The sequence below is a fragment of the Cupressus sempervirens genome, chromosome 8 (assembly GCF_028749045.1).
Source record: "Cupressus sempervirens isolate cs-2001-9-10 chromosome 8, ASM2874904v1, whole genome shotgun sequence".
In the NCBI taxonomy this organism is placed as follows: domain Eukaryota; kingdom Viridiplantae; phylum Streptophyta; class Pinopsida; order Cupressales; family Cupressaceae; genus Cupressus; species Cupressus sempervirens.
In genome coordinates this window covers 519,019,918-519,044,994 of record NC_143125.1, presented here as the reverse complement: position 1 = coordinate 519,044,994, position 25,077 = coordinate 519,019,918, and the positions used below count along the sequence as shown (strand labels likewise).

The 25,077-nt window shown below is 32.1% G+C and overlaps 1 pseudogene; it reads right to left on the bottom strand.

The window, feature by feature from the left end:
- Positions 1-25,077, bottom strand: part of LOC149543470 (glutamate decarboxylase-like) — an 88,967-nt pseudogene that overhangs the window by 43,097 nt on the left and 20,793 nt on the right.

Here is a 25,077-nt window from a genome sequence, read left to right as displayed (position 1 = left end):
CATATTTCTCCTAGGGCATTATCCATCTCTAGGCTTCCAATCTCTTGAACAAAACACTTAAAATGAGTGCGTATATCATTAATTACGAGTACCTTGGGAGGAATTTGTGATCGAGCTCCATTAGGGTCTAGTGACTCCGCAATTGCTGGTACAAGCTTGAAGTTTGGCGCTTTCCATTCGACACCTTTTACCAACATCTCAGATCCTCATTTTTCCTTGCTACTGTTGGTGCTTCTGGATGCCATCATTGCTTGGTAAATGAATTTTTTTTTTTGGAACAAATTCTTCACTACAAATTCGCTCAAAATTACCTGGATGCACTTGGAATTGCTCTACTCTATGAATTTTGAAATTGCAGTGAAAAAATGAAGTCAAAATCTGACCTTTTTGATGAAAAATTCTCCATTAATGCTTGGTACCATAATGACGTAGTGTGAGACAGACTATCATGCACTTACTAGCTCAATAGAAACTTGTGACTCAGTGACTGAACAAAAATCTTATTACTCCCGACCTAGCTTGGTTGAGTCTATGACCAACCTTGCTTGGTGAATGTTGAATTCATGCAATCCTCTATATCTGCAATACTGATTTGGATCTTTCTTTCATTTCATTAGAATTGCTCAAGATTTTTCTTGAAGATGCAGTTCTAGTTCCTCCCTTTAGAATCTAATTGGAAATGGTGGAGTCACCCACTTCTTGAGTGACATGACTAGTATTTGAACTGTTCTGCTCGATAGATTTGGGAATCCACTACTGTCTCATCTACTTCCTGATATTATCAACTTTAGCTTTCTTTTCATCTTCAACCTTTCCTATGTTCATTTAGTTCTTGACTATATGACCAAGTTCAATGCATGTGTAACACCTTACTATTGTATCCTTCTTTCTTAAGTGATGCCTTGCACAATTTATGCCAATGTGTCCATATTCTCCACAATAGTGACATCTACACCAAGTATTTTAGTCCCAACTAAATATTTCCTTTACAAGTTGTTCAGTTGGATTGAATATTTTAGATCTGCATTCAGATGCCTTGTGACCTTGCTTCTTGCATTTGTGACATTTGCCATCAAATGTTGGTTTCTCCTTGCATTCATTAGCTTTATGACCTTCTGGACTAGAATTGTAGCATTTTCCATTGAATTTTTCCTTTCCATTGCTCCAACATTTGTTTTATGTATAACCTAAATTACCAAAGTGATTGTAAGTAGGTCTTTGATTCCTTTGGGCACCTTGTTTGGAAGAGTCACCTTCTTTTTTGTATCTAAATCCCGCTTTACCTTTTTGCCTATGAAGATTCTACTCACTTTGTTGATTCAATTGATCCATGTCTACTTAAGATTTCATCAAACTTTTATTGAGTTGCTTTTTAGAAATTAGATTAGCTTTCAATCTTTCATTGATCTGTCTTTGAGTGATTAAATCATTGCTTAAACTTTCATTTTCAGATCTCAAATTCATGATTTCCTCATTTGCATTGGAGAGCTGATTGATAAGACTTTCTTACTGAAGGGATTGATTTTGATTTGCATTGTTCCTTGATTCCAAGTCTTCACTTTCCTTGTTCCTTTGTTCCAAGATTTCAAACATTCTTATTGACTAAATTTCCTATTCTCTTTTCAATTTTCTTACCTCTTCTTGTCGAGAGCTATTCTTTTCTAGGAGTTCTTTGATTGCCTCATTTGGTTCATTTGAACTCCTTGGAGGGAAAAATATTCAATCTTTTCTTCAACATACTGGTGGTCATTCATATGTTTTACAAGTTCATTTCTTCTTTTCAGGGATTGGGAAAGATACTCTTTTGCTTCCTTGAGCTGGGCTATGACCATTTCTAGATCTAGCTTCTCGTTATCAATAACTTTATCAAGTCTGAATATCTCCATTGTCCTTGATCTTTGCTCAAGCTATCAAACTTTATCCTGAGAACCAAAAAGCTCTGATACTAACTGTTGGAAATAATCAAGACTAGCTAGGTTACTAAGAGGGGAGGGGTGAATTAGTAACCTCAAAACTATAAATTAATTTAGCACTTAATCCATTCATCATTCATTCATCTAATCTACTGCATGCATGAGAAAAGATAAACATTCATAACACATGAACACAAAATTTTGGTGACCCAGAAACCTTCCAAATAGAAAGTAAAACTAGGGTGGGGATGATACCCACAAAACTTCACTACTGCAATATAAAGTTGGCCTATAAGGGCTTACATTGACCACTTCTGATGATCTGCCCTGTTAAGAGCAATTTGGACTACTAGATCCACCTTGTTAGAGGTTTTACAAACATACAATGAAGTATGCACTCTGTTAAGAGATTTGAACAAAGATTTTTAAGTCTACCCTGCTAAAGGATTTAGAAAACTAATTCACCTGCTGGATAAAACATTAGATCTGACTTACAACTTGATTACTGAATAGATCCTTGAAGTATAGATCACCTCTTGTGATTGATATAACTTTACTGGTCCTTGTAGACCTTGCTGAATACTCTGCTCTGCTACTGATTTGCATTCACTCTTCTCAAAACATTACATATCCATTCCTTGATATCCTCATCCATACATTGCAAATGATACAATACATTACATATATACCATTCCAATATTTACAATTACAAGGTCAGCTAAAACACAAGTAAACAAAATATAACTGAGTCGACCAAATAGTAGAAACTAGTGTTCTGTAAGTTGACTTGGTGAACTTCTGATACTCAGTGTCCACTACATTACTCGGCATCATCATGCACTCGATAGAAGTAGAAGCTTAGTCCATAATAATCACAAAATGTAGCTTCAAACTCGATAACCATTTGAGACTCAGTAGATATAGTGTCACTTGGTAGATACTAAATCCTTTGTTTACCTCGCTTCACTCGGTAAACACTACACATCTGTCACTCAGTAGACATTGGCTTCTCATCACACAAATTGATGGCTCAGTAGACACTATGGAGCTCAATGACCACTATCTACTTAGTGAACATTGTAGGCTCAGTAAACACTACTAGACTACACACTCACTTAGTAGCTTTAGGAATGCTCGGTGTGAACTACTTAACTGATGAACTTACTTAGCAACCACCGAATGTTGGGTATAAACTATAGACTTAGTGATGAGCTCATTAACCATACATAATTGAATAAATGTTGTCACTAATGAAAAATACAACATAATACCAACACATTCTTCATCACAAATTAAGGTGATGTAACCCAAGAGTTAGACAAACTAAATCTAGCAGTTCAAACCCAAGGTTTGCAACTAACTGTGCCAAGCTCAAGCACACTAGATTCTAAGAGTAAGAAGTTAAAGAAGAAGCATAATGACTCACCCCATGTCATGAAAGGTAAGCCAATTACCTTAGATGAATATATTGTCATACCATACTAGGATAAATCGAATTTGAGTGAAGAACAAAAGAGAATATTGAGTGCATTTTTTTGTATGACATCAAGGATATTTTCCTTGATACTATAATTGTTAATAATTTAGATGAGCAAGCCTCAATTCTTGAACAACTGGTGAAAATTTTTGATAAGATCAAGGAGCCTGACATTGATATTCAACATAAGATTATGGAAAGAGATGAAAACAACATGAAAATAAGATCATAGAGAAAGTGTTAGCTGAGATAGCTATAAAGATGGTTGAACTTTCTAACCAAGCTAATGAAGATGAAAATTTTGTTTTTGATATTAATACATGATTGGGAATCTATGTTATGCTCTAGCATTTACCAGGGAGATCAGAGATCAAAAGGACAAAATATATGTTGATTTACAAAGGAGGGCAAGCACACTTACCTTGGATGCTAGTTTAAGTTTAGTTCATTTTTAATGGTTAAGATTTTTGCAAGGGAAGTAATCTAAACTCATGTAGGAAGAAAATAAAATAAGAGTTGAGTTACTAACTATTCAAGCTTTGCTAACTCCACATTTGGAAGTTATTCAAAAATATCTCAAGATTTCTAAAGATCTAATCCAAGGCAATAATAAAATGTCCATATATGAAAATATGATAAATCTTACAGCTAAATTGGAGATTCAGAGACACATTCTTGATGGAATCAAGATCAATTAGGACAACACCATGGAAATGATTTTAACGTCCCATTAATCATTTTTGGATAAGTATGGTATACTTTCTGCTCCCCAATTAAAAACAAGCACAATCATGCCAAAAAAAAGGGGGAATGGATATGATTGAAGGTATTGGATATAATTTTTTTGAAATTTTGTTGTGTATACTAGTATATGGAGTCAATCAGTATGATACTTAGAGGTGTGTATACTAAAAGTTTTGAAAAATATTTTGTAAACTGTAAGTACAAGAAGTCTATGTATTGACCAAGTTACCTTTATAGAGTATATCCTAAGGGGCAATACTTATATTTTAGTTTTTATTTGTAAATTTTGATCACGTCAAATATTTTTTGCCACTAATGTCTAAGGGGGAGATTAGTGATCATGAAGACAATCATTGTATTGTCAGTTAGTGCAAAACACTTAGTCATTCATTAGGCTAGGTTGGTCTGTCATCACCACGAATAAGTCATCCTATACAAGACAAGAAATGTAATGGAAGACTTGTATATATTTTAGTTTATGTCAAAGTAGAAGTTATTTTTGAGAAAGTTTATGGTCATCGATTACTCTAGTATTAACCAAGTTGTCAAAGAGTAGTATATAAGCCAAGTTCATTCTTATGCCAATTTTGATAGAAACTGAGTAAAATAGAGTATGCTAAGCATAATAGAGACCAAGTAACATAGACTGAGCTGAGAAGAGTTGAAGCTAAGTGACAACATACAAATTAGACATGATCGAGCATCAACGAGTTCAAGTGCCAAGCAAGCTAGTTTTGACATAATTATTTGTAAAGCCACAAACATTGAGGTAAACCATTTTTTTCATGTTGGAGACACTTTTATATGATCAAGGAGTTAGTTATGGAGATGATTACACATTCTAGTAAGAATTATCAATCCCTATAAAAGATGATTAGCCAATCATAAAATTGCAAGGACTAAGAGACAAAAATAATGAATTTAGATAATTGATCATGATCTAGAAACTTCAACTAATTGATATTTAAGAAGGATTTATGGCCTATTTTGCATGTGTGGAGCATAAGTGATTAAGTGTTGGTTGTATGTGAAGTGTGAAGGTAATTAAGGAAGAGCAACTGAACATTGTAGAGAAGTAGTGAAGTGCAAAGTTAGTGACAAATCAGATTAGAGAAGTGATCATAAATAATATAGAGGAGATCTTTTATCAACATTGTAGTGCAAACCAAAGGATCAAGTGCTGATACATTCTAACAAGTGTTTCAAGGTGTAAATATCTTAACATAGTCGTTTTAATAGGCCTTTGTAAATCTCTCAACATAATACACTCTTAGTTGTGAGGTAAAATACTTTAATCAAGGTAGAATGTATAAGTATTGCAAGCTCTTAACATGGCATATCCCTCATAGGCTAGATCATCAGAAGTGATCAAAATTGTATCCCAGATAGGTTATTGGTGCAGTAGAGAATACTTCGTGGGTGTCATCCCCACCATAGTTTTACCTTCACCTTGGAGGGTTTCTCTGTAACCAAATATTTAGGTCATGTGTAATGAGTTGTTTATGTATTGTGAGTGTTATTCATGCAAGTAGATATTAGATCTATTAATATATTGTAGTAAATGTTTGATTTAGTTTATGGTAGTATTGAGATAAGGGTTAGTGTGAAGTTATTAGTTTTAATTAATATTTAAAGTGTTAAAGTTTTAATGCATCATAATTCACCCCCCTTTCAGTATCTTACTTTTCCATTATATTTCTAACATTTTTGCGATAAAAAAAAAATCATTTGCCACTAGGTTTCTCTTGTACTTCATCCACACCTTGTCATGGAATATGGTCCACCAAATTATAGAATCTAATTGTTGGTTGAGGCTAGCGAGTGACCATTCGATGGTCACATCTTTGATGAACACCTTGGAATTGTATTCAAGATGGATTATCAATATTGTGCATACAATATCAGGAGCATTATTGGGGATGAAATCCTCATCCCAAGAGAAAACATATTCATCTTCCCATATTAGTTAGTTTCCAAATTTTTGTCCAATTTTTCTAACTTGTAGAAAATTTTGGTAAATTTTGAGGATGTTGTTCATAAGACTATAAAGGATGGTCTCATTATGTAGGAAAAAATTATGTGCTAGCCCCAACAATATGATTTATAGCTTAGTTTGGGTTTGGTTGGCGACATTTTCCCTAGACAATATTTGTAGGAATGAAATGATTTTTTCATGGATATGGATGGTATAAGAAGTTCACTAAGATAGGGGAATATTTGACCTTTTCATTATACTATGAATATGGTTGGATAACTCATAGGGTTGTAAATGTCAACAAAATCTACACTAAGGTGGACACCATTCTTGCTATTCTTGACCATGCCCACAATAATGCTGTTCCTTAGTCTTTTGTGCCCTTGCACCACTCATTCATGGAAACACAAATGAATCGCCTTCATCCTAATGTTTTCTCCTTCTCATGATCCAAATGAGTCCCAACATGATTTAAATTATACAAAATTTGGGGCCTCTACTCAAGATAATTCAAATATGGCGGACGTGCATAAGTCCCACATGGACATCATCACAAATTTCTTGGGCTCCTTGAAAATTATAGATGGTTTGAAGTTCTCTGACCAATTCTAATATTTCATAGATAATCGTGACATCATGCCAAAGGAGGAGTAAAAGATATGTGGGCTCATTGTTTGAAATTTTATGATTTTTTTTTGTTTACTTGTGGTTTTGGTCCCTGCCACAACTAGTTTTTCCCTTCTCTTTCATAGTTCCTTCCCATTCATAGATAGTTATTCTAATTCCATGAATATGTACCTTTTGTATGAAGCATGATTATCTAGTTTTTTGACCTACGCTTTTATCTCAATTTCATGATAGATAAAGCTACAATTAAATTGTAGATTGGCATTTCTCAGCTCCTCTACAAGTATAATGTGATTAAGACAATTGTGGAATTAACATACAAAGCTATGGGAACTAGGTTTATGGAGGGTTGGTGATAAGTTTGTAATTTTAATTAAGTGGAGTACACTCACACAATTTTTATTTGTAGATATCTTGTCACATACCTAGAATATGAAAGGAGTTAATAGCTATAATGGTAGTCATCTTTAACAATGACATTTTGTTTATTTATCTTTTGTACATGGAGGAATCATACTCCCCATTGCCCAATTACAGATCTACTATGGGCTTTATGATATGATGTATATAAGGTCATAATGGTATGATGTAAATAAGGTATATTGAGCTATCAAATATTTTATCAATTATAGCTTGTGTTACTCTCTAAATTTCTTGGTATACATTTTGAAAAGAATTTTAATTTATCATGGATTTTGAACTAACTTTAATTGTAAACCCATTTTATAAGGGTAATTCATATGTTCACTCCTTTAATGTTTAGGTAGTATGGTTGGCTACCTTGGAAAAACTATGTAACTTATCTTTTCCTTTTTGTATTCAATAATAATTGGAGGTTTTCTTTTAGGTTGTTTCCTCCATGAATGTTTGAACCAATTATATATTAATATAATTTTAGTGGATTGTCACATACACATACAATAAATAAATATTTATAAACATGTTGAACATTTTGATCATACAGTAACCAACAAATGACATATAACTATGAAGACATAGTTATGCAATGCATATCAACCTACATATAGTAACCATACATTAAGCATACAATAAGCATACAATAACAAGGAACAAAAAAAGAATAAATGAGATAAACTTCCAACCTAAACTAGAATGAAGATATCTAATGTAATGCATAAAAAAACATGTGAGACATCAAAATTCATTGATTAAATTACTAAATTAAGACAACAATGTGAAATATAAAATTACATTGAAAGCAACATAGCTAGTTTGACAAGTGCATTTGATCATTTAATACATCAAAAAAACTATATGTGCTCTATGAAGAGTTAGTTTTGTAATATACTTAGTGACAACAATACAAAATTAATTTGGTAATGTGAGATGTGAGACTAGGTAGCTTGCATGAATACACAAATACTTTGAATTTAAAGGCATGAGATAACATAACTATATTAAAGAGTACATTTCATTAGTGAATTATTCACATAACTAATTGTGCAATATCTTGAGTTTTTTTGTGATGTACTCATTGAGAACATTATAAAAAAAGTCAAGAAGCCAAGAATATCCAATGTTTTAATGAATTAAAAAGTAACTACTTAGTATAAACACGTAAACCCACATTTACTAAATGAAAAATCTATAGTAAAAGGCATTTAATAAAGGGATTTGATTTTGTTGACTTTTCTTTGCAATAAAGAGTAACCTACGACCAATACAAATAAAAATGTATGTAATAAAGACATGTTTCTATGTTGACCTAGCTTTGCAGTAGATTTGAACATATGTTAAGCATCACCATAAATAATTCAATAAGACTACAATAAGTGATGAAAAAAGTAGAATTAGATAAGAGAAATGCATCAAACATTGCGAAAATAAGATGCATTGAAAATTATGTAAGCACACAATAACAAGGAATAAATAGGACAAAAATGAGATTTCCTACCACCCTAAACAAGAGAAGAGAATTCACAGACTATAAAGAATAATTCAGGAATGATCAATAAGGAATTTTCAAAGATTTAAGGTGACATATCCTTCTTATGGGAATTTAGTCATTGAAGAAATGGCTAGCCATATTGAAATTCAAGTTTTGGTGACAAGTAATAGGTCATTTGATACAATGAATTGCATTTTATATTTTCTTCATACGATGACTTCTTGATTTCAAATTTGTATTATTTATCCTTCCTTTTTCTACTTCTATTCGTATAATTCAATTCAATTTGTGAGTCTTTCACAATTACATGAATTGAAAATGTCTATTATTTCTTTACAATTTTCTTTTTTTTAATATTTTTAACACATTACATGAATAGACATTTTCTAACACATTACATGGATTGGTTTCCACCCTACTCAGTGAAACATACAAGTAACAACCAAGGAAAATCATTAAAAACACTTATTGAATGACTAAAAATTGAAGGTTATCACTTAACCTTAAACAATAATTCTTGACACTATACATACATTTATGAGAACACTTGGTAAATGTAAACTTCAAATGGAAATAGTGTTATCTAAGCAATGGCAAGTAGCAGATTGAAAGCTAGAGTAATGAATACAATGCATTTGAATTGAATAATGGATACATTATAATACATATGCATACAATCAATGCCAACTAAACAATTCATACATTAATAACAACCTAATTATGTAGTTAGTTACTTTAGTGAGGCAATGGAGTCAAATAGAGGTATGAAAATGAGCATATTTAGGTTGTCAAACAAATGAATGACAAATTGAAAGCACATAGGAAATTTAAGCTTAGAAAAGGAGGCCGACAGTAAGCATTTGTAGGTTCTAAAGTTTTTAGAAAGAAATACTATATGGAAGAGAATGATAGACACAAAGAAACCACCAAATTTTAAAAGAAGAATGAAAGAAATTGTGGAGTTAAAAAAAGTACAACACCAACTAATGATTAAGTTGACAATGTACAATATTTCTTTGTAATTTTCTCTAATTATTTCTTTCAATTGCATTACATTCAATGAATTCATGCTAGAACAATTGAAACATACAACTATTAACTTAGGAAAGTCATTACAAACAACATAGGAAAATTATTATGAACCCTTAAATGTAAATGATAAAATGAAGGTACTATTTACAATATTCCTTTACCATTTCCTTAATTTTTCTTATTCATTTCCATTATGTGCTCTAATTTGAAGCTTAAACTTTTGAAACCTACAACTTTCGAGGTAGTAAAAATGTAACAAACACCCATTGAATGATTAACAACAAGGAGATAAATGTTTTCTTGAAACTCAAAGAAAGCCCAATTTTTAAACAAAAAGTGGAAGAAGCTATTGAGATAAATACCCACAAGAAATTGATTATGAACACTTATTGACTGATAAATAACTGTGAGAGATTACATACTTTGTGACTAAAAATAAACCCTCTAAAACTCCATTTCTAACATTAAAAATTGAATAAAATTTCATGTTTCATATAAAATACAACACCAAAAAATGATAAGATCACATTACATTAATGATTTCAATATATAGGTGGAAGAAAATGATACACACAAGAACACCCCATATTTAAGATTAGAAATGGAAGAAACTATGGAGATTCACAAAAGTTGCAACACCAAGTAATGAATAAATCAACAGTATACACTATTACATTACTATTTTCTCTAATTATTCCATTATATCACATTACATGCAATGATTGAACAAGAAAATAGTGAACAATACAACTAATTGTTTGAAACTACAAGTGGAACAATTGTTATATTGTCATTGATGTCAAAACTACAAGTAAGATAGAGTGTCAAACCTATTGGAGAGACATTTACTAATAATGTAGAGTGCCATATCATTTAATTGATGAAGATGATTTGAAAAGAAGAGATTATGAAATGACCTAGTGAAAGTTTGAGTTGAGATGTGTTAAGTATTATAGAAATATAATAAGCACTTGACAAGTTAGTCCTTGATAAGATAATGTTTTATTTAATCAATACATGAAGTGTAGAAGAAAATTGGATAAAGTTAAGAGTTGAAACAAATCAAAAGGATAAGATTGACCAAGTATCAATATTGCATAGTCAATGAAGGAGTTGAAGCAGAAGATTAAGGAACTTAGTAGAAGCTGAGAAAAATAGTTCAAGCCGATGTTAGTTATTGCTAAGAAAGTGTAGTTGCATTGAGCATTGTAATGGTCGAGTGAGCATGTTGATGCCGAGTGAGAAATTATAGTGTGTTTTGAGCTACACAATGTCAACCAAGAAGAAGATCACAAAGATTGATGAGTTGTTGAAAATAATTGATCAATTGTAGATAGTCTTTGATGTTACACAAAATGTCATATCTTTACTAGATAGTGTCTACTGAGTTCACTTGGGCATGAAAGTAAAGTTCATAGAAGTTGAGTGTTAACCACATAAATAATATTTGACCATAAAATTACCAATCTTAAATAAATTTCTTTGGTTTTGGGGTGGGAATTTAGATCTTTATCTTCCTCCTTGTTAAAACTCTATTGCTGTGGCCATTTCCATTTACAAAAAAACCAAAACTAGCTCACTTTTCCTTCCCTCCCTTCATTCAAAACTATACAAATGTCTTGCACAATCCTATCAGCTATGCTTCTACTGAGATCATCCCATATAACCACACATAGAAGTGTTACACAATGAGCATTTGGAGCCATATTATATGCAGAAACCACCCACTTATATCTTCTAAGATGTTCTAAAATACAATGTTCATTGTACTTGAGCTTGTCCTTGAGAGAGAAGGTAGCTAGAGGTAGACCCTCCTCTTTTGATAGCATATTGAATCACCCTATTATGATAAGACTATTACGTAAATATATGGCATTTTACCTATGGTTTCAATGATTTTCTTATATCCGTACAAAATTTGTACATTTGGGTTTTTATTAAAATGCCTCTTTCAAAACAAAATTTACTGACTAATTTATTCATTTGTTTCTTACCTTGTAGTCAAGGAAAATTAGTTGGTAGTATTGAGCAATGACTTGACTTAAACCTTCATTAAATTTTTCCAAAATTAGATCCTCTTCTAAATCAATCTATATCTATTCTGCATTTGCCTTCTGATTAAAAATGAGATACTATGATTTTTTCCAGAAATTTATTGATATTGGAGAGTTTTTAGAACTCAATTAAGTTACTTTGTCATTTTTTAACTCTGATTTGCACTACTAATAGAAAATGGCCACCAAAACATATTCAGTGGTTCTCTTCAAATAATCAACTATAAAAATGTTTCTTTCATGCAATGAATGATATTCTAATAACTTTCTCTACTGTATGAATCTTATTGAGATAAGATATCTTTCTACTTTCCCTATACCATAGATCCTAGTGATATGTGAGAAAGAACATAAAGTACTTATTCTATTCCATTCTAAATAAAATCTCCTACCTATAGAGAAATTAGGTGTGGAAGTTGGTTGATTAGTGCCAAGATAATTGATATAGAAAATAAGTTCCTTTAGAAGGTCTTGCTCACCACACCAAACAACCCATTTGATTCCAACATAAACAAGTCCATATTTGTGCCGATTCACATTGATGCTCCTCATCAATGGTAGCCTAAAATCCCACTCCAAATTTGGATAGAAAAATGGTGCAATGAACCAACCCACTTGCAGCATCAACATGTATTGGAATGTCCCATCTAAAGATCAGCATTAATGCATTTCTCAATATTACTTGAAATTACATTATTCATAATATAATTAATGAATAAATATAGAAAACACCCTATAAAAGGATTTAGGACCCTCTTAAAATTTAATTTCTACTCTTATCAAAATCAAATAAAAAACTACAAAAACAATTGATTTGATTTAATTTCATCATTCATACTTTATTTTATTGTTCTTCTCCATCAAAAGATCATTAAGAATTTTCACATCCTCAAATTTTCCATTATAAGTAGAGCCTCAAATGGAAGCAATACAAACAATGTTTTCATCAACCAATTCTACAAATTTTTGAGGGTTCATGACATAACATCCTATTAGAAAGTAAAGTCCAAGTCCACCAAGATAATTGAGAGGGGGGGGGGGGGTGGTGAATTAGTTATCCAACTATTAAAACACTTATCAAACTTATTAAATCTTAACCATGTAAACAATATAATTAGCAACCAAAAGAAGATATACATACACAATAACATGATATATGTTAACTAGGGAAAACCCTGATGGGGATGGTACCCACAAAATGATGTACTAATATAAAAGTTCCTTGTAAAAGGATGGACTCTGTTAGGAGCCAATGAAATACATTCAATACATATCAGTCCCTATTAGGAGACTTTGAATCCCTATTAGGATATTCCAACCCTATTAGGAGTTGTCCCAACCCTATTAAGAGTTGTAGAAGGAAGAAGGACCCACTATCCAAATAAATTTAGGGGCAAAATCAGTGAACTCACTATCCAAATGGTATCTGTATTATTCCTTGCAAAATAATAGAAATAGAATAACTTTAGCTCCTTCTCTATCCTCTTGATCAAAACAAACCTCTTCTAATCTCAATAATAGATCACCAACTTCACATTCAAATAATCCCTTAGATCACTTACACATATTTACTAGCTTTGCACATCACTACACAATTCTTACTTGCACTCTTTCTCTCATAATTTTGCATTCATCATCAAAGGAAAATAACCTTCCTTTATACCATGTCCTCAAAATAATTCTTGAGTTGGCCTTCACGATTTACTAATAAATTATAATAGGATCTCATTAAGATATTACAAAATATTACATCTTTTCATAATTACAAGTCACTGTCAGCTCACAATCTTTACAACTTTGTACATGTGCATCCTATAACCTTGTGCACTTGCTAACATCATCATCAGACTATCTACTATCATTGTCTAACTACACTCATCATGATTCTACCTTAGTTAAGAGATAAAAATCAATCATCAGAAACCACTTATAAGGTACTTTGTCTTCTATAAAAAAAGAATATCTTTTGCATATCTTTGAGTCTTCATACATGCACTTATCCACTTCATCAAGATACATTGTAGAACACATCCTCAACTATGCTTGAGCTGATCATTAATACATAGTCTATACAACCTCGTTCTTTGTCTACTACTCTACTAATCTTCACAAAAATAATACTATGTTGACATCAAGACAAACATAGTCATGAATACAACATGTCAATCATGCTAACCATCTCTCCAATGCTTAGGATACTCAACCAAAGGAATGCCATCCAAAATCATGCTAACAATCTTCCCCTTTTTCATTGATGGAAACATAGGTGAAAAACATCTAAGTTCCAAGAATACCAAATCAAATTCTACTGCTACTGTTATCTTCTTTTTAAATCCTCTTCATCAATTAATTGTTCACACTTATCCCCCATTGATATAACTCAATGCTTCTCCCCATTGGCATAAATAAATACATAATTTTTTTTTCTCTCCCATACATACATCTCCCACATACTACCACAAGTTGTTTTCCATGTGATCATCTCCCCCATTGACATTAATGACAAAGGCTTCATTATGTCAATAATTTTCTCAAAGTCTTCAACCATCTCAAGTGCTCAAAGAAACTTTTCAATATCAACTACCAAGAGTCCTTAATGACTCTTCTCATCTCAGATACTCCCTCATACAAGAAACATCATATTTAAGTCTAGATAAATAATAGTGCTCTATACCATTAAACTGATGCACTTTCTACATGATCTACCTAGAAGTAGGCAAGGGCATGACCCCAAACATACCTTAGAAATACTCAAATGTATCTTTAGGAAAAGGATTCATAAAGATATATCCAATCTTCTCTTTTGTACTTACATATTCTAATCTAATATATTTCTCTATAACTCCCTCTCTCTCAAAACATGATACTTAATAGATATGTGCTTAGTCTTAGAATGCAACACATAATTCTTAGACATAATCACTGTACTTGTGTTATCACAATGTATGATAACAGGTTTTGAGAATTCTATCCCTATGTTCTTAAACATCTTCTTCATCCACATGATTTGACTATAATTATTTGCTAGTGCTACATACTCTACTTCTACTGTACTTTGTGAGATACAATCATGTTTTTTGTTCCACCAAGAAATCAATATTCCTCCAAAGAAAAATGCTCAACCACTGTTGCTCTTTCTATCATCCATATTGCCTGCCCAATCGACATCAATACGTGAACACAAAGTAAAATCACTTGATCCATCATACCATAATCCAAAATTAGGTGTAACCTTCAAATATCTAAATAGTCTCTTTACTACTATATAGTGTGATTTCTTAGGACTAGCTTGCAAAAACCTTGTTACTATCCCAATTGCATTTTCTATATCTAGTCTAGTGTGAGTTACATATTAGAAACTTACAATCATAGATTTATACTTTTTGTCAATATGGTTAGATAGATATCTTTAGAGTTGTCATTTATGGAAACATGTATTCAACATTTCATTTATGCATTTAGAGTTAGAAAATTGTCTAAGTGTTAGACAGTTTGCATCAACACAGAGACATATGTGATGTGTATAGACAACTCATGAGAGTTAGCTTATGCACAGTTTAGGAAATCTCCATGACAATGTCATGTTGATGTATGCCAGTGCATAAATATGTACGGATAGTATGACACAAGTTATGATTAAAATACTAGTATGGCTATTTGACAAAGCAGAATAAAGCATAGCAAAGAATTGAGTTGTACATCTTAAGGAATTATTTTGGTGATAAAATAATTACTAAGTCATGATGAGTTGACTTTACACATGTTAATGCATAAGTTATTTTATATTATGTCAAGTGTGTGAAGACATGAAGGCCGACTGAGCAGAGATTTACTAAATTGTGAAGTATAAATAGAGATCTTATCTTGTGTAGATAAGTGTTTAATCCATGCAATATTTTTGATAGATGTGAAGTCGATGAGATGATATGAAAACTATGTGGTGCAAGATCTGATGTATGATCAGAGAAAGTGTGAATTACAATAGTCAGAAAGTATTGTATGTATATCTATTCTTGTGAAGAACCTTATTGTATAAACCCATGTTAGGGCAGTGGGCCCTTCTTGCACACATTATATTTGATCTACCAACTCCTAACAAGGATGAGGCTTCTAAGAAGGCCTAGTCCTCTAACAAGGACTCAAGACAATATATGTCCTTCATAGACTCCTATCAAGGTCAATATCCTTAACATGATTCTTTTGTTTAGTGGATAATTTACTGGGTATTATCCCTACTAGGGTTTTCCCTTGGATAGGGTTTCCCTAGTGTGCATGGTTACATTTATTATTAAACATTGCTGGTTTACTTTCATATGCAAGTTATAAAATAATTAACAATCTTCACTTGTGGGAAAAATTTTGTAGAATAGTGATTCACCCTCCCCCTTAGTGTTATCTATTTCTAACAAATGGTATCAGAGCATAGTTACTCTAAAGAAGTTTAACAACTTGAGTAAGATCCCTATGAATATAGAATAGTTAAGGAAAAACCTTGAAGAAGCTCTTGAACAGATTAACCTTCTTATATAAGAATGAGATAACCTAAAAGATAGGTATGAGATTGATGATCTAAATTCTAAAAAGGAATCAATTGTGTAGACTAGTGACAATGATGAATTAGGAAATCTCAAGAAAGAAAATGAGATCTTAAAACATGAATTGAAAATTGTTGAACTTAAGTTGAGTCTTAAGAAAGATGGTAGAAAGAGTGAACCTAAACTAAAAATTGAGAATGCAAACCTTAGATCCCATTTGAGTCAAGTAACATCTGAATTAGATACTATCAAGATTGAGTATGTAGAATTAGAAAAGTGCAATATCATTATGAAAGGAGAATTGACACAAGCTAAGAAATAGTTAGAGAAACTTTATTCCAATAGTGAGAAGATTGATGAAAAAATATTTCACCAGAGACCTTATTATGATAAGTCAAGACTTGGATATCTTATTAGAGAGAAATTAGCCAAGAAAGTTGAAATCAGAAGAGAACCAAATCTAGTTATTGAGTCCCCTAAAGAATCTAATCTAAGTAAGATAGAATCAAGAACAACTACTGAAGTATCAAAAGAAATTGAATTAGTTAATTTGTTAGCAAAACATGATGAACCTAAGAAAAAAAAGAAAGTTGATAAGCCTAAGCAAGATGAACCACCCAAGGAAGTAAGACATGAGTTCAAAGACAGATGTGTCATATGCAACAAAGTTGGTCATGTGCAAAGAGATTGCACATGTAAGTCTTTTAAACCTATTATTAATTTCTATTGTTATAATTGTCGTGGTTATGGACATAAAGTAGTAGGTTGTAAGAAACCTAAATTTGATGGTAATAATGCAAATAGTAGAATGTTTAGGAACATTAACCCTATAGGTAATGAAAGAGGGAGATCACAAAGAAGATCCAATGATGCATAGAGACCTAACGGAGAGAAGAACCAATTTGTGTGTTACATGTGTAAAAAACCTGGACACATTACAAAAAATTGTAGACCACTTGAAAGTTAGAATAGAACCAGTCAAAGAATAAATACACCTTTATGTCATTATGTAATAACATCAGACACACAATGAGATATTGTATAATGGACAAAAGAAACTTCAATAGGAATCCTAACTACAAAAGGAACAACAACAAAAATGATAGGAGGAAAGGAAATGGTAGTGGTAATAATCAAAAGGAAGCAATCAAGGAACATGTTGATGAATTCAAAGAAGCATTTGTGAAAGATAAGGATCTAGAAAGATCTTACACAGTTTTGGAGGAATAGTATTTTGATGCACCTAATGAGACATTAAAGTCAACAATTGTTAATGACTCATCCTACTTGAATTAAGTAGTTTAACAAGAGGCAGAGTGTTAGTTAGTTAGAATTGATGTTGGAGAGTGAGTCAGAAGTTGTGCAATTAACAAAAGGTAGAGAACATAGAGAGGAAGCTATGGTCAAGTGCGTAAGTCTAAATATGATCGTAGTATATAGGAATTTAGAAAACAAGTTTACTGCTTAATAGAGACAATATTTGAATTTGTGATAGATACACATTTAATTTGTAGTGCAATTTGAAATGATTTAAGGATTGTGAACAAGATTGTGTGTACCATTTATTCATGCAAAGTGTTTTGAGTGAATTGAAGAGCGATTTGACAAAAATTTGAAGTGTGAAAAGAAGATCTTAAAGCGCAAAGTTGCAAAATCCCTAAAACATGATTTTAAGGTATTTTATAGAAACAAATCTAATTTTTTTAGTGAATACAGTTGAATTTCAATGGCTAGTTAGATGGTTTATAATGTGAGTGAAATGCCATGATATGTATTCAAGAAACATCCATTTGTTTCACTTATGGATGACTTATTAGGCACATTTTTGCAAGTTCTAGAGAATGTGCTTCATGTTGAAGACACTAGAAGCTATATACATTGTAAAATTGAGAGCATAGATGATGAATATATATACAAGGACTTAGGGACTATGTGTAATAGTGACCTATCCTTGAAGTCCAAGTATGTGTACCCGAGAGAGTTAAATTTAGTTAAGTATATGTTGAAGTTTGACAATAATGATTGGACCCAAATCATTCTAAGTAGGGTACATGATGATATGTCCTGGTTAGGTGATGTGCAAGTTGAAAGTGATAATGAACTAATTCACAAGGTCACATGATTGCATAAAGAGGGATGCAATCTTGTAAACAAGAAGAATGTAAGGAAGATGGCTAAGACAAATTGACACACAAGATTTAATGGAAGGAACATGAAGGTATATTCAATTCAGGACAAAGGAGTGAAATTGTTGAGTAATATATTAGGGTACAAGTTTAACCATGGTTTAAGGTTTAACTTAGTACTAGCTAGATTATTACGTGTAGCTTATGTAATGAAAATTTAGGGAAGAAAAATAAATTTGTGTGAGATTATTAAATTGTAGTTGTTAGATAACATTGCAAAGTTAAAGAAGACCAAGAGCGTAGTCTTCATATTTGAGTCCTTATTGACTCATTTATTCTTTTATGCATCAAGAAAGTTCCCAAGCATGAAAAATTGGGATATCAATGAGTGCACAATATATTTAGTGATTAAATGCTACATATCAAAGTTGGAAAATGTTAGAGATAATGCCATCGATAAAATGATGAAGAGTTTCTATACTAAAATGAAAAAAAGGTATAAAACACCTCCCTCCATGGTAGAGAAGTACAAGGATGATATATGCTTCATAGTGGAGACAAAAAACACATGCATGGAAGCTGTAGAACCAAGGGTTAAGTTCATAGAGCCCATGGGATATAAGATGAGTGTAGAGCTTATAGAAGCATATGTGCAGATCATACTTTAATATGAGAAGGACACTGAGTTCCTAGATGGGGAACCTATGATGAGAAGATGATTATAGTTCATTCTAAACTATATAGCAAGGAAAGAAAGAAGAAAGTAATTGATTCCATCCTTAAGGAATTAGGTATGACCCAAGAAGAATTTAATGAGGTGAAAGGAATTGCATTAGAGATGAAGAAAAGTGGATAGTTTGAAATGACAACAACAAATCCTATTGCTATTGCACAACCTTCATAAGGTGAAACCATTGCACAACCATATGTAGGCCCTCATTGCACCATATGAAATAGTTGCGCAAGTGCAACCAAGAAAGACAAGAAGTGATCAGCCTAGGAGGTAGTCAGAGGTGGAAAAACCTATTACATAGAGGAAATCAGAGAGACTAGTGAAGGTTAAGCAAGAACCTACACCATCCACCAACAAAATGGTCAAGCAGACCACCAATGAACCATAAAAGAGAAGAAAGATATTGCAAGTTAGTGATTCTGAAGATTCTAAGGATGAAGCTAAAGATAAGCCATTGGAGCAAGCAGTGCAAGAAGGTAGAACTCCAATAGGAAAGAAAGCATGGAAACCTAAGGTAGAAAACCTTAACAAGAAAATTATCAATGATGACAATTTTGTATAGTTGAACAAGTATTATAGTTTCTACAATAATATGGATAGAAGGTAGATAGAGAAAGCTATAGTAAGGAACATTATATTACAAAATAAGAGGTTTGATGGTATACACATTGATATTATAGAAGATCTACTTAATAAGCTATTAAATAGAAAGAGAAGAGTGTTAGAGGAAGACAACAACTTGAGAATAACTTTGATAAACAAATTCTGTGAAACTAATTCCAAGGAAGACTCAATAGAATCTAAAAGGGTATTGAACCCTTGCTAAGGAACAAAAGAAGAGAAATTATTCTAATGGAAGGCAACTATGAGGATGTTAAGAAGGAAATAGAGGAGGCAATTGTAAAATTCATGACTTCATTAGCTCAGGTACATGCATAGTCCAAAGCTGAGAGTGCAATTTATGTACAAGCCAACATACCTTCCAGTGATGAGGAATAAGTAGAGAAGATGCAAAAGGCACCCTCACCACCACATATTGTTATGGATACTGAATCCATGCAAGTGGAAAATACTCACATAACTATGGATGCAAAGGAGAATTCTTTTACAACACTTGACCAAACCATTGTTGGCAATATCATAGCATATACCAAATCTGATATGATGAAGAAGAGGAAAAGAAGAAAGAGGTTGAGGAAAAGAGAAAAGATGAGGTAAAGAGGAAGGAAGAGAAGATTAAGCTAGAAGAATAAAAAAGAAAACAAGAGGAAGAAGAAAGGAAGAAGCAAGAGGAAGAGGTAATATTGAAGAAATAAAATGAAGAGCAAAGGAAGAAAGCTGAAGAGTAGTTGAGAAATTGAAAGAAGAAAAGAAGGCCAAAGAAGAAAAGAAAATTGTAGTTACACCCACTCTAGTTGTAACTCCTATGGTAGTAGCAACAACAATAATAGTAGCAGTATCATTTGATGATGACGACAATCATAAGGGATTGGTAAGCTCATTGAGAAAATTGTTTGAGAAGAATAAATCAGTAAAGTCTTTGGAGAAGACATTGAATGAAGTCTCAGAGAGAATGTAAAAGACAATTACCACAACTGCAGCCTTTCCAAACTTGTAGAAAAGGCCCAAGGAACTAGTGAAGACCTTTGATGAAGAATTGACGCAAGCACATACCAAGAATGATGCATCACTATTTCATATAGTATGCAGAATATGAGAAATAATTTGAATGCAATTGATGTAATCATTAAGGAACTCAAGAAAAATATTGATGAAGGAAATAAGTTTTATGGATAGTGCATGTTGTCACACAAGTATCTGATAGACTTTGAGATTTAGATAAAGGGTAAGATGAGTGAAATTGAAACACTTACTACAAAAGTATAGCCCCAAGAGACTGGCATTGAAGAATTTGGAACAAAAGTGGAGAAGATCCACAATATGGTTAGCAACTTGGAATCGGATAAGAAGAAGACAAAAAAAAGGTTCTCTAGTCTTAGAGAAACCTTGTATCCAAAGATAAACATTTTGCAGAGGCAATTAGAGGAATGCCTTTCAGAAAAGACTTCCTATGACAAGTTTTCCTATACTAACTTGTGTGTAGTTAAAGTAGCATCCTATGCACTATTTGCACTACTTAGTATCTTTGATATAGTGAAGGAGAACTAGAAGAAGGAAGTGGATAGGCTAAAACTTGTTTATGTAGATTATTTTTCCAGAATAACAAGTTGATTAGCAATAGGCCACCCAGTTTTTGGATACATTTTTTGACACCTTTTCCATTGATGTCAAAGGGGGAGTAATATGTAAGGAAAATTGTATGTATGTATGTATTATGAGGCCTCATCCTGACCCATCATATTACAACTGATACATTGTTATTTTGATACTTCATGACTTAATATGTTGAGACATTGTCAGATACACTAGACATTATTATGTTATTTTATGTCATGTGATGTTTTACTTTGAGATGATTAATTGCGTTATTTAAATTTTTTATGAACATACATATTATTGATGAAGTATAGTAAGTGAATACAAAATTAGGAATATGATTAACACCTTGATTATGCAATTTTTAATGGTTAAATATATGAGCATAAATGAGATAAATAGTTATTTATATGAAAGATTGATATTTTGATTGATTTAATTATCCAGATAAGTTTTCAATATATGCATGTGATTTTCTTGAGCTACTGATGTGTGAAATGAGTGTGCAGGATTATTAGCCAAGAAATCTAACGAAGAATTAAAACTAGACCCTATGTATCATTGTGAAAACTAGGGTTGAGTCTAATGGAAGATGTAGACCTCGTTGTTCTATATTTTATTTGTATCATAAATTGAATGTATGTATCAATCTATAATTGTAAAGTGTTTAATGTGCTGTAACAATGATTTTATAGTATCACTTGACACTCGTGATTTGTATATGCATTTCAACATGATAATCAGGGTTAGTTGAGTAACCCAATAATTTGAGTTGGACTAGGTTACTGACCTAATACTAATTAGTTAGTAATCATGATTAATTACCCTAATCATCGTATAATGATAAGTTTGTATTTCTAGGGTTTTTAGGAAGTCCAAATATTTTAAGCAATTTAATAGGTCATTAAATAGTCCTAGAGGCCAAAAATTATGAAAACTAAGTGCCTAGGGGGTATATGTATGGGTTGGAGGCATTTTCCACCCCTTTAGCCACTTTCATTGATTTTGTGACCACCCAAATATCCCATTTTTGCTTTAGTGCAAAAATTGGAGTTTCACCATGAGTTTGACAAGTTATATTCCATCATGAAGTTTTTCTTAATGATAGGATTGAGTTAGAAGACTCTATAAGCCTGGGAAGTTATTGCAATTTGTAGGTGGTTGAGTTAGGAATTTAGTTGCAAATTTGAGGGTGAAAGAGTGTTCACCCAACCTCTAGATTTATAGAGTAAAGTCAAGATTGAAGGAGAAAGGAAGGAAAACTCTTCTCAAATTTCAGTTTTCCATAACCATTTATGAAGGTAGGAATCCTTCAAGCTCTTGTCTTCATGTTGTGTTTTCATTGCTTGAGTAGGCTTTTGCATATGTGTGTTTGTATGTATGATGAACATGTTAGGGATGATATTGTGATGGGTTTTATTTAAATATTTTCCTTTGTGTTTTACATTTTGATTTTTGAGAGAAACTGTAAGGGTTGTGTTGGCATTACTCACCCTCAAATAGTGTAGAAGTGGTTGTGTATGGGAGGAGGGTTTCAGTTGGACTCTGATAGTGTAGAGTCTCTCTTCACGACGAGAAGAGGGAGAGAGTAGGGTGTTATAGGCCCCTACTCAGTAGTACAAACCATGTTTGTGTTTTGGGAAATTGAGAAGTGAACGAACGAAAGCTCTTCTGATTATAGCCTTGAAAGGGCATCTGTTATGGTGTTGTGATCAACTTCTCCTTCCTAGAAAAATCCACCTTCTCCCTAGTTTGGTTTGATAATGAACCTGATATGCAAACCTGGGATGGGAGTAAATAGGTTGAATGTGTCTTCGTGTTAAATCTATTTGTCTCCAAGTCAGTTTCATTTTCTCCATAGTTACCTTGATGAGATTGTAGATTTTGTAATGGCTACCTTGTTACAGAACCAAGCATAAATTTAGAGTTGTTTCAATTCAAATGTATTGGGAGATTTCTCCTCAAGATAATGATCTTGTTGTAAAAATGCTATTGTTAAACTTATTTTTGAAATGGCCATGATGTCAGGTTTTCTTCCTTGGTTCTTTCCTGGTGAAGTCTTTGAATCAAGTGATTCAATAAAATAAATGAGAAGTGGCTAGCCCACATATGTTGAAAAAATTAGAGTATTTTCCTTTCATGTGATTTTCCTTATGATTTAGTTGTATGCGTATTTTTATTGATAAATGGATGTATTTATGTTCAACCTTTCCTATGGCATTCCTATAATTCAAAATTGTATTCTTATGTTTAAATGGTAATTAGATGAAAGGATGATACACAAATTTATGCAATTTTATTTCCAAACAATGTTAAGAAAATTTTATTATATGATTGAAATTTCATCCTGTATTCTCATATTTGTTGAATAAAGAAATATTCCTACATTATTATGTCAACATATCATCAAACTTCATGCTATAATTCAAACTAGAAAGAAAAAATATATCACCTTGCCTTGAAAACCAATTAGATTTAAAAATCCAACACTTAGAAAAAAATAAGGGAATTGAGAAAAAAATTTAACATCCTAAGAGAAAAAAGCTCTCTGCCTTTTGTATGAGGAAAAAATTAATTCATTTGGAACAAAGTATATTCCACAAGATTCCATTTTAAAAATTCCACTCAATATTCAAATAATTAGATGGAAATTATAAATTGATATAAAAGCATAAATAAAAATAAGTAGGTAAAATAAATAGACTTATTAAACTTAAAAATAATCCTATCTACCCATAACCTATCCGAACCCACCTAATGAGCTTTATATCATTACCATTTAAAATAAAAAGGCAACTTTTTTTTAATATAGGTGCTACCACCACCCCTAAAGTCATCACCTCTTATGTACCCCATGTCAACTGAAATCTTTGAAATGACATCAGAGGGTTGAGTGCAATATTGGGGAAGCGACATATTAAATGAGAGGGGAAGCTACATGTTTGATTGGGCGAGTTCCACCTTGAACACTTTCCATGCACCTTGAGCCCTCATGTATTGCCACATAGAGAAGGGTAGTTGGAAGGGGGAAGGGAGTTAGGGAAACCACTACCCATGTGCATCCTTCTTGGGTGTTGTGAGGGAGAGGGTTGGTCAAAGTGCCCTCCCACTTGGGGGCAGTTGGGGTTAGGAAGTGGGCAGCTGGGTTAGGTAGGTAGAGTTAGGGAAAGGTTTGGGTAGGAAGTAATGAAGTTAGTTAGTAGTTAGGTTAGTGTTAGAAAAATATAGTAAGGTTATTTTATGTTAGAATATGTAGTGTTGGGAAATGTTAGTAAGTTTTAGTGTTATATTATAATTGGTTAAAGCTAGTTTTTAAATTTTGATGTTAGAATTAGTTGTTTTAATTTATTAGATTATGTTAAAGTTTTAAGTTAGGATTTGTATATTAGATGTTAATATTAGTGTAGTTAGTTATTTTTTTTTAATTTTAATATTTCGATTAGTTAGATTTAGATTTATTTAATTTGTTACTAAAGTAATTTAATAATGTTGTTAATTAGTATTTTTCTTAATTAATATTATATTGGTTAAGTTTATATTATTTTAAATTAGTTTTAGTTGTAATTTATGTTTACTAGTAGGTTCAGTGTATTGTTGATTTATGTAAGGACTATTGAAAAGTAAATATAAATAATATATTGTTTTAGATTTTTTTTAATGGGTAAATGGACAAAGCCTTATATTATATTAGATAAGCAAAAAGATTACAAGATTCTCCATTCTAATAGGAACTAG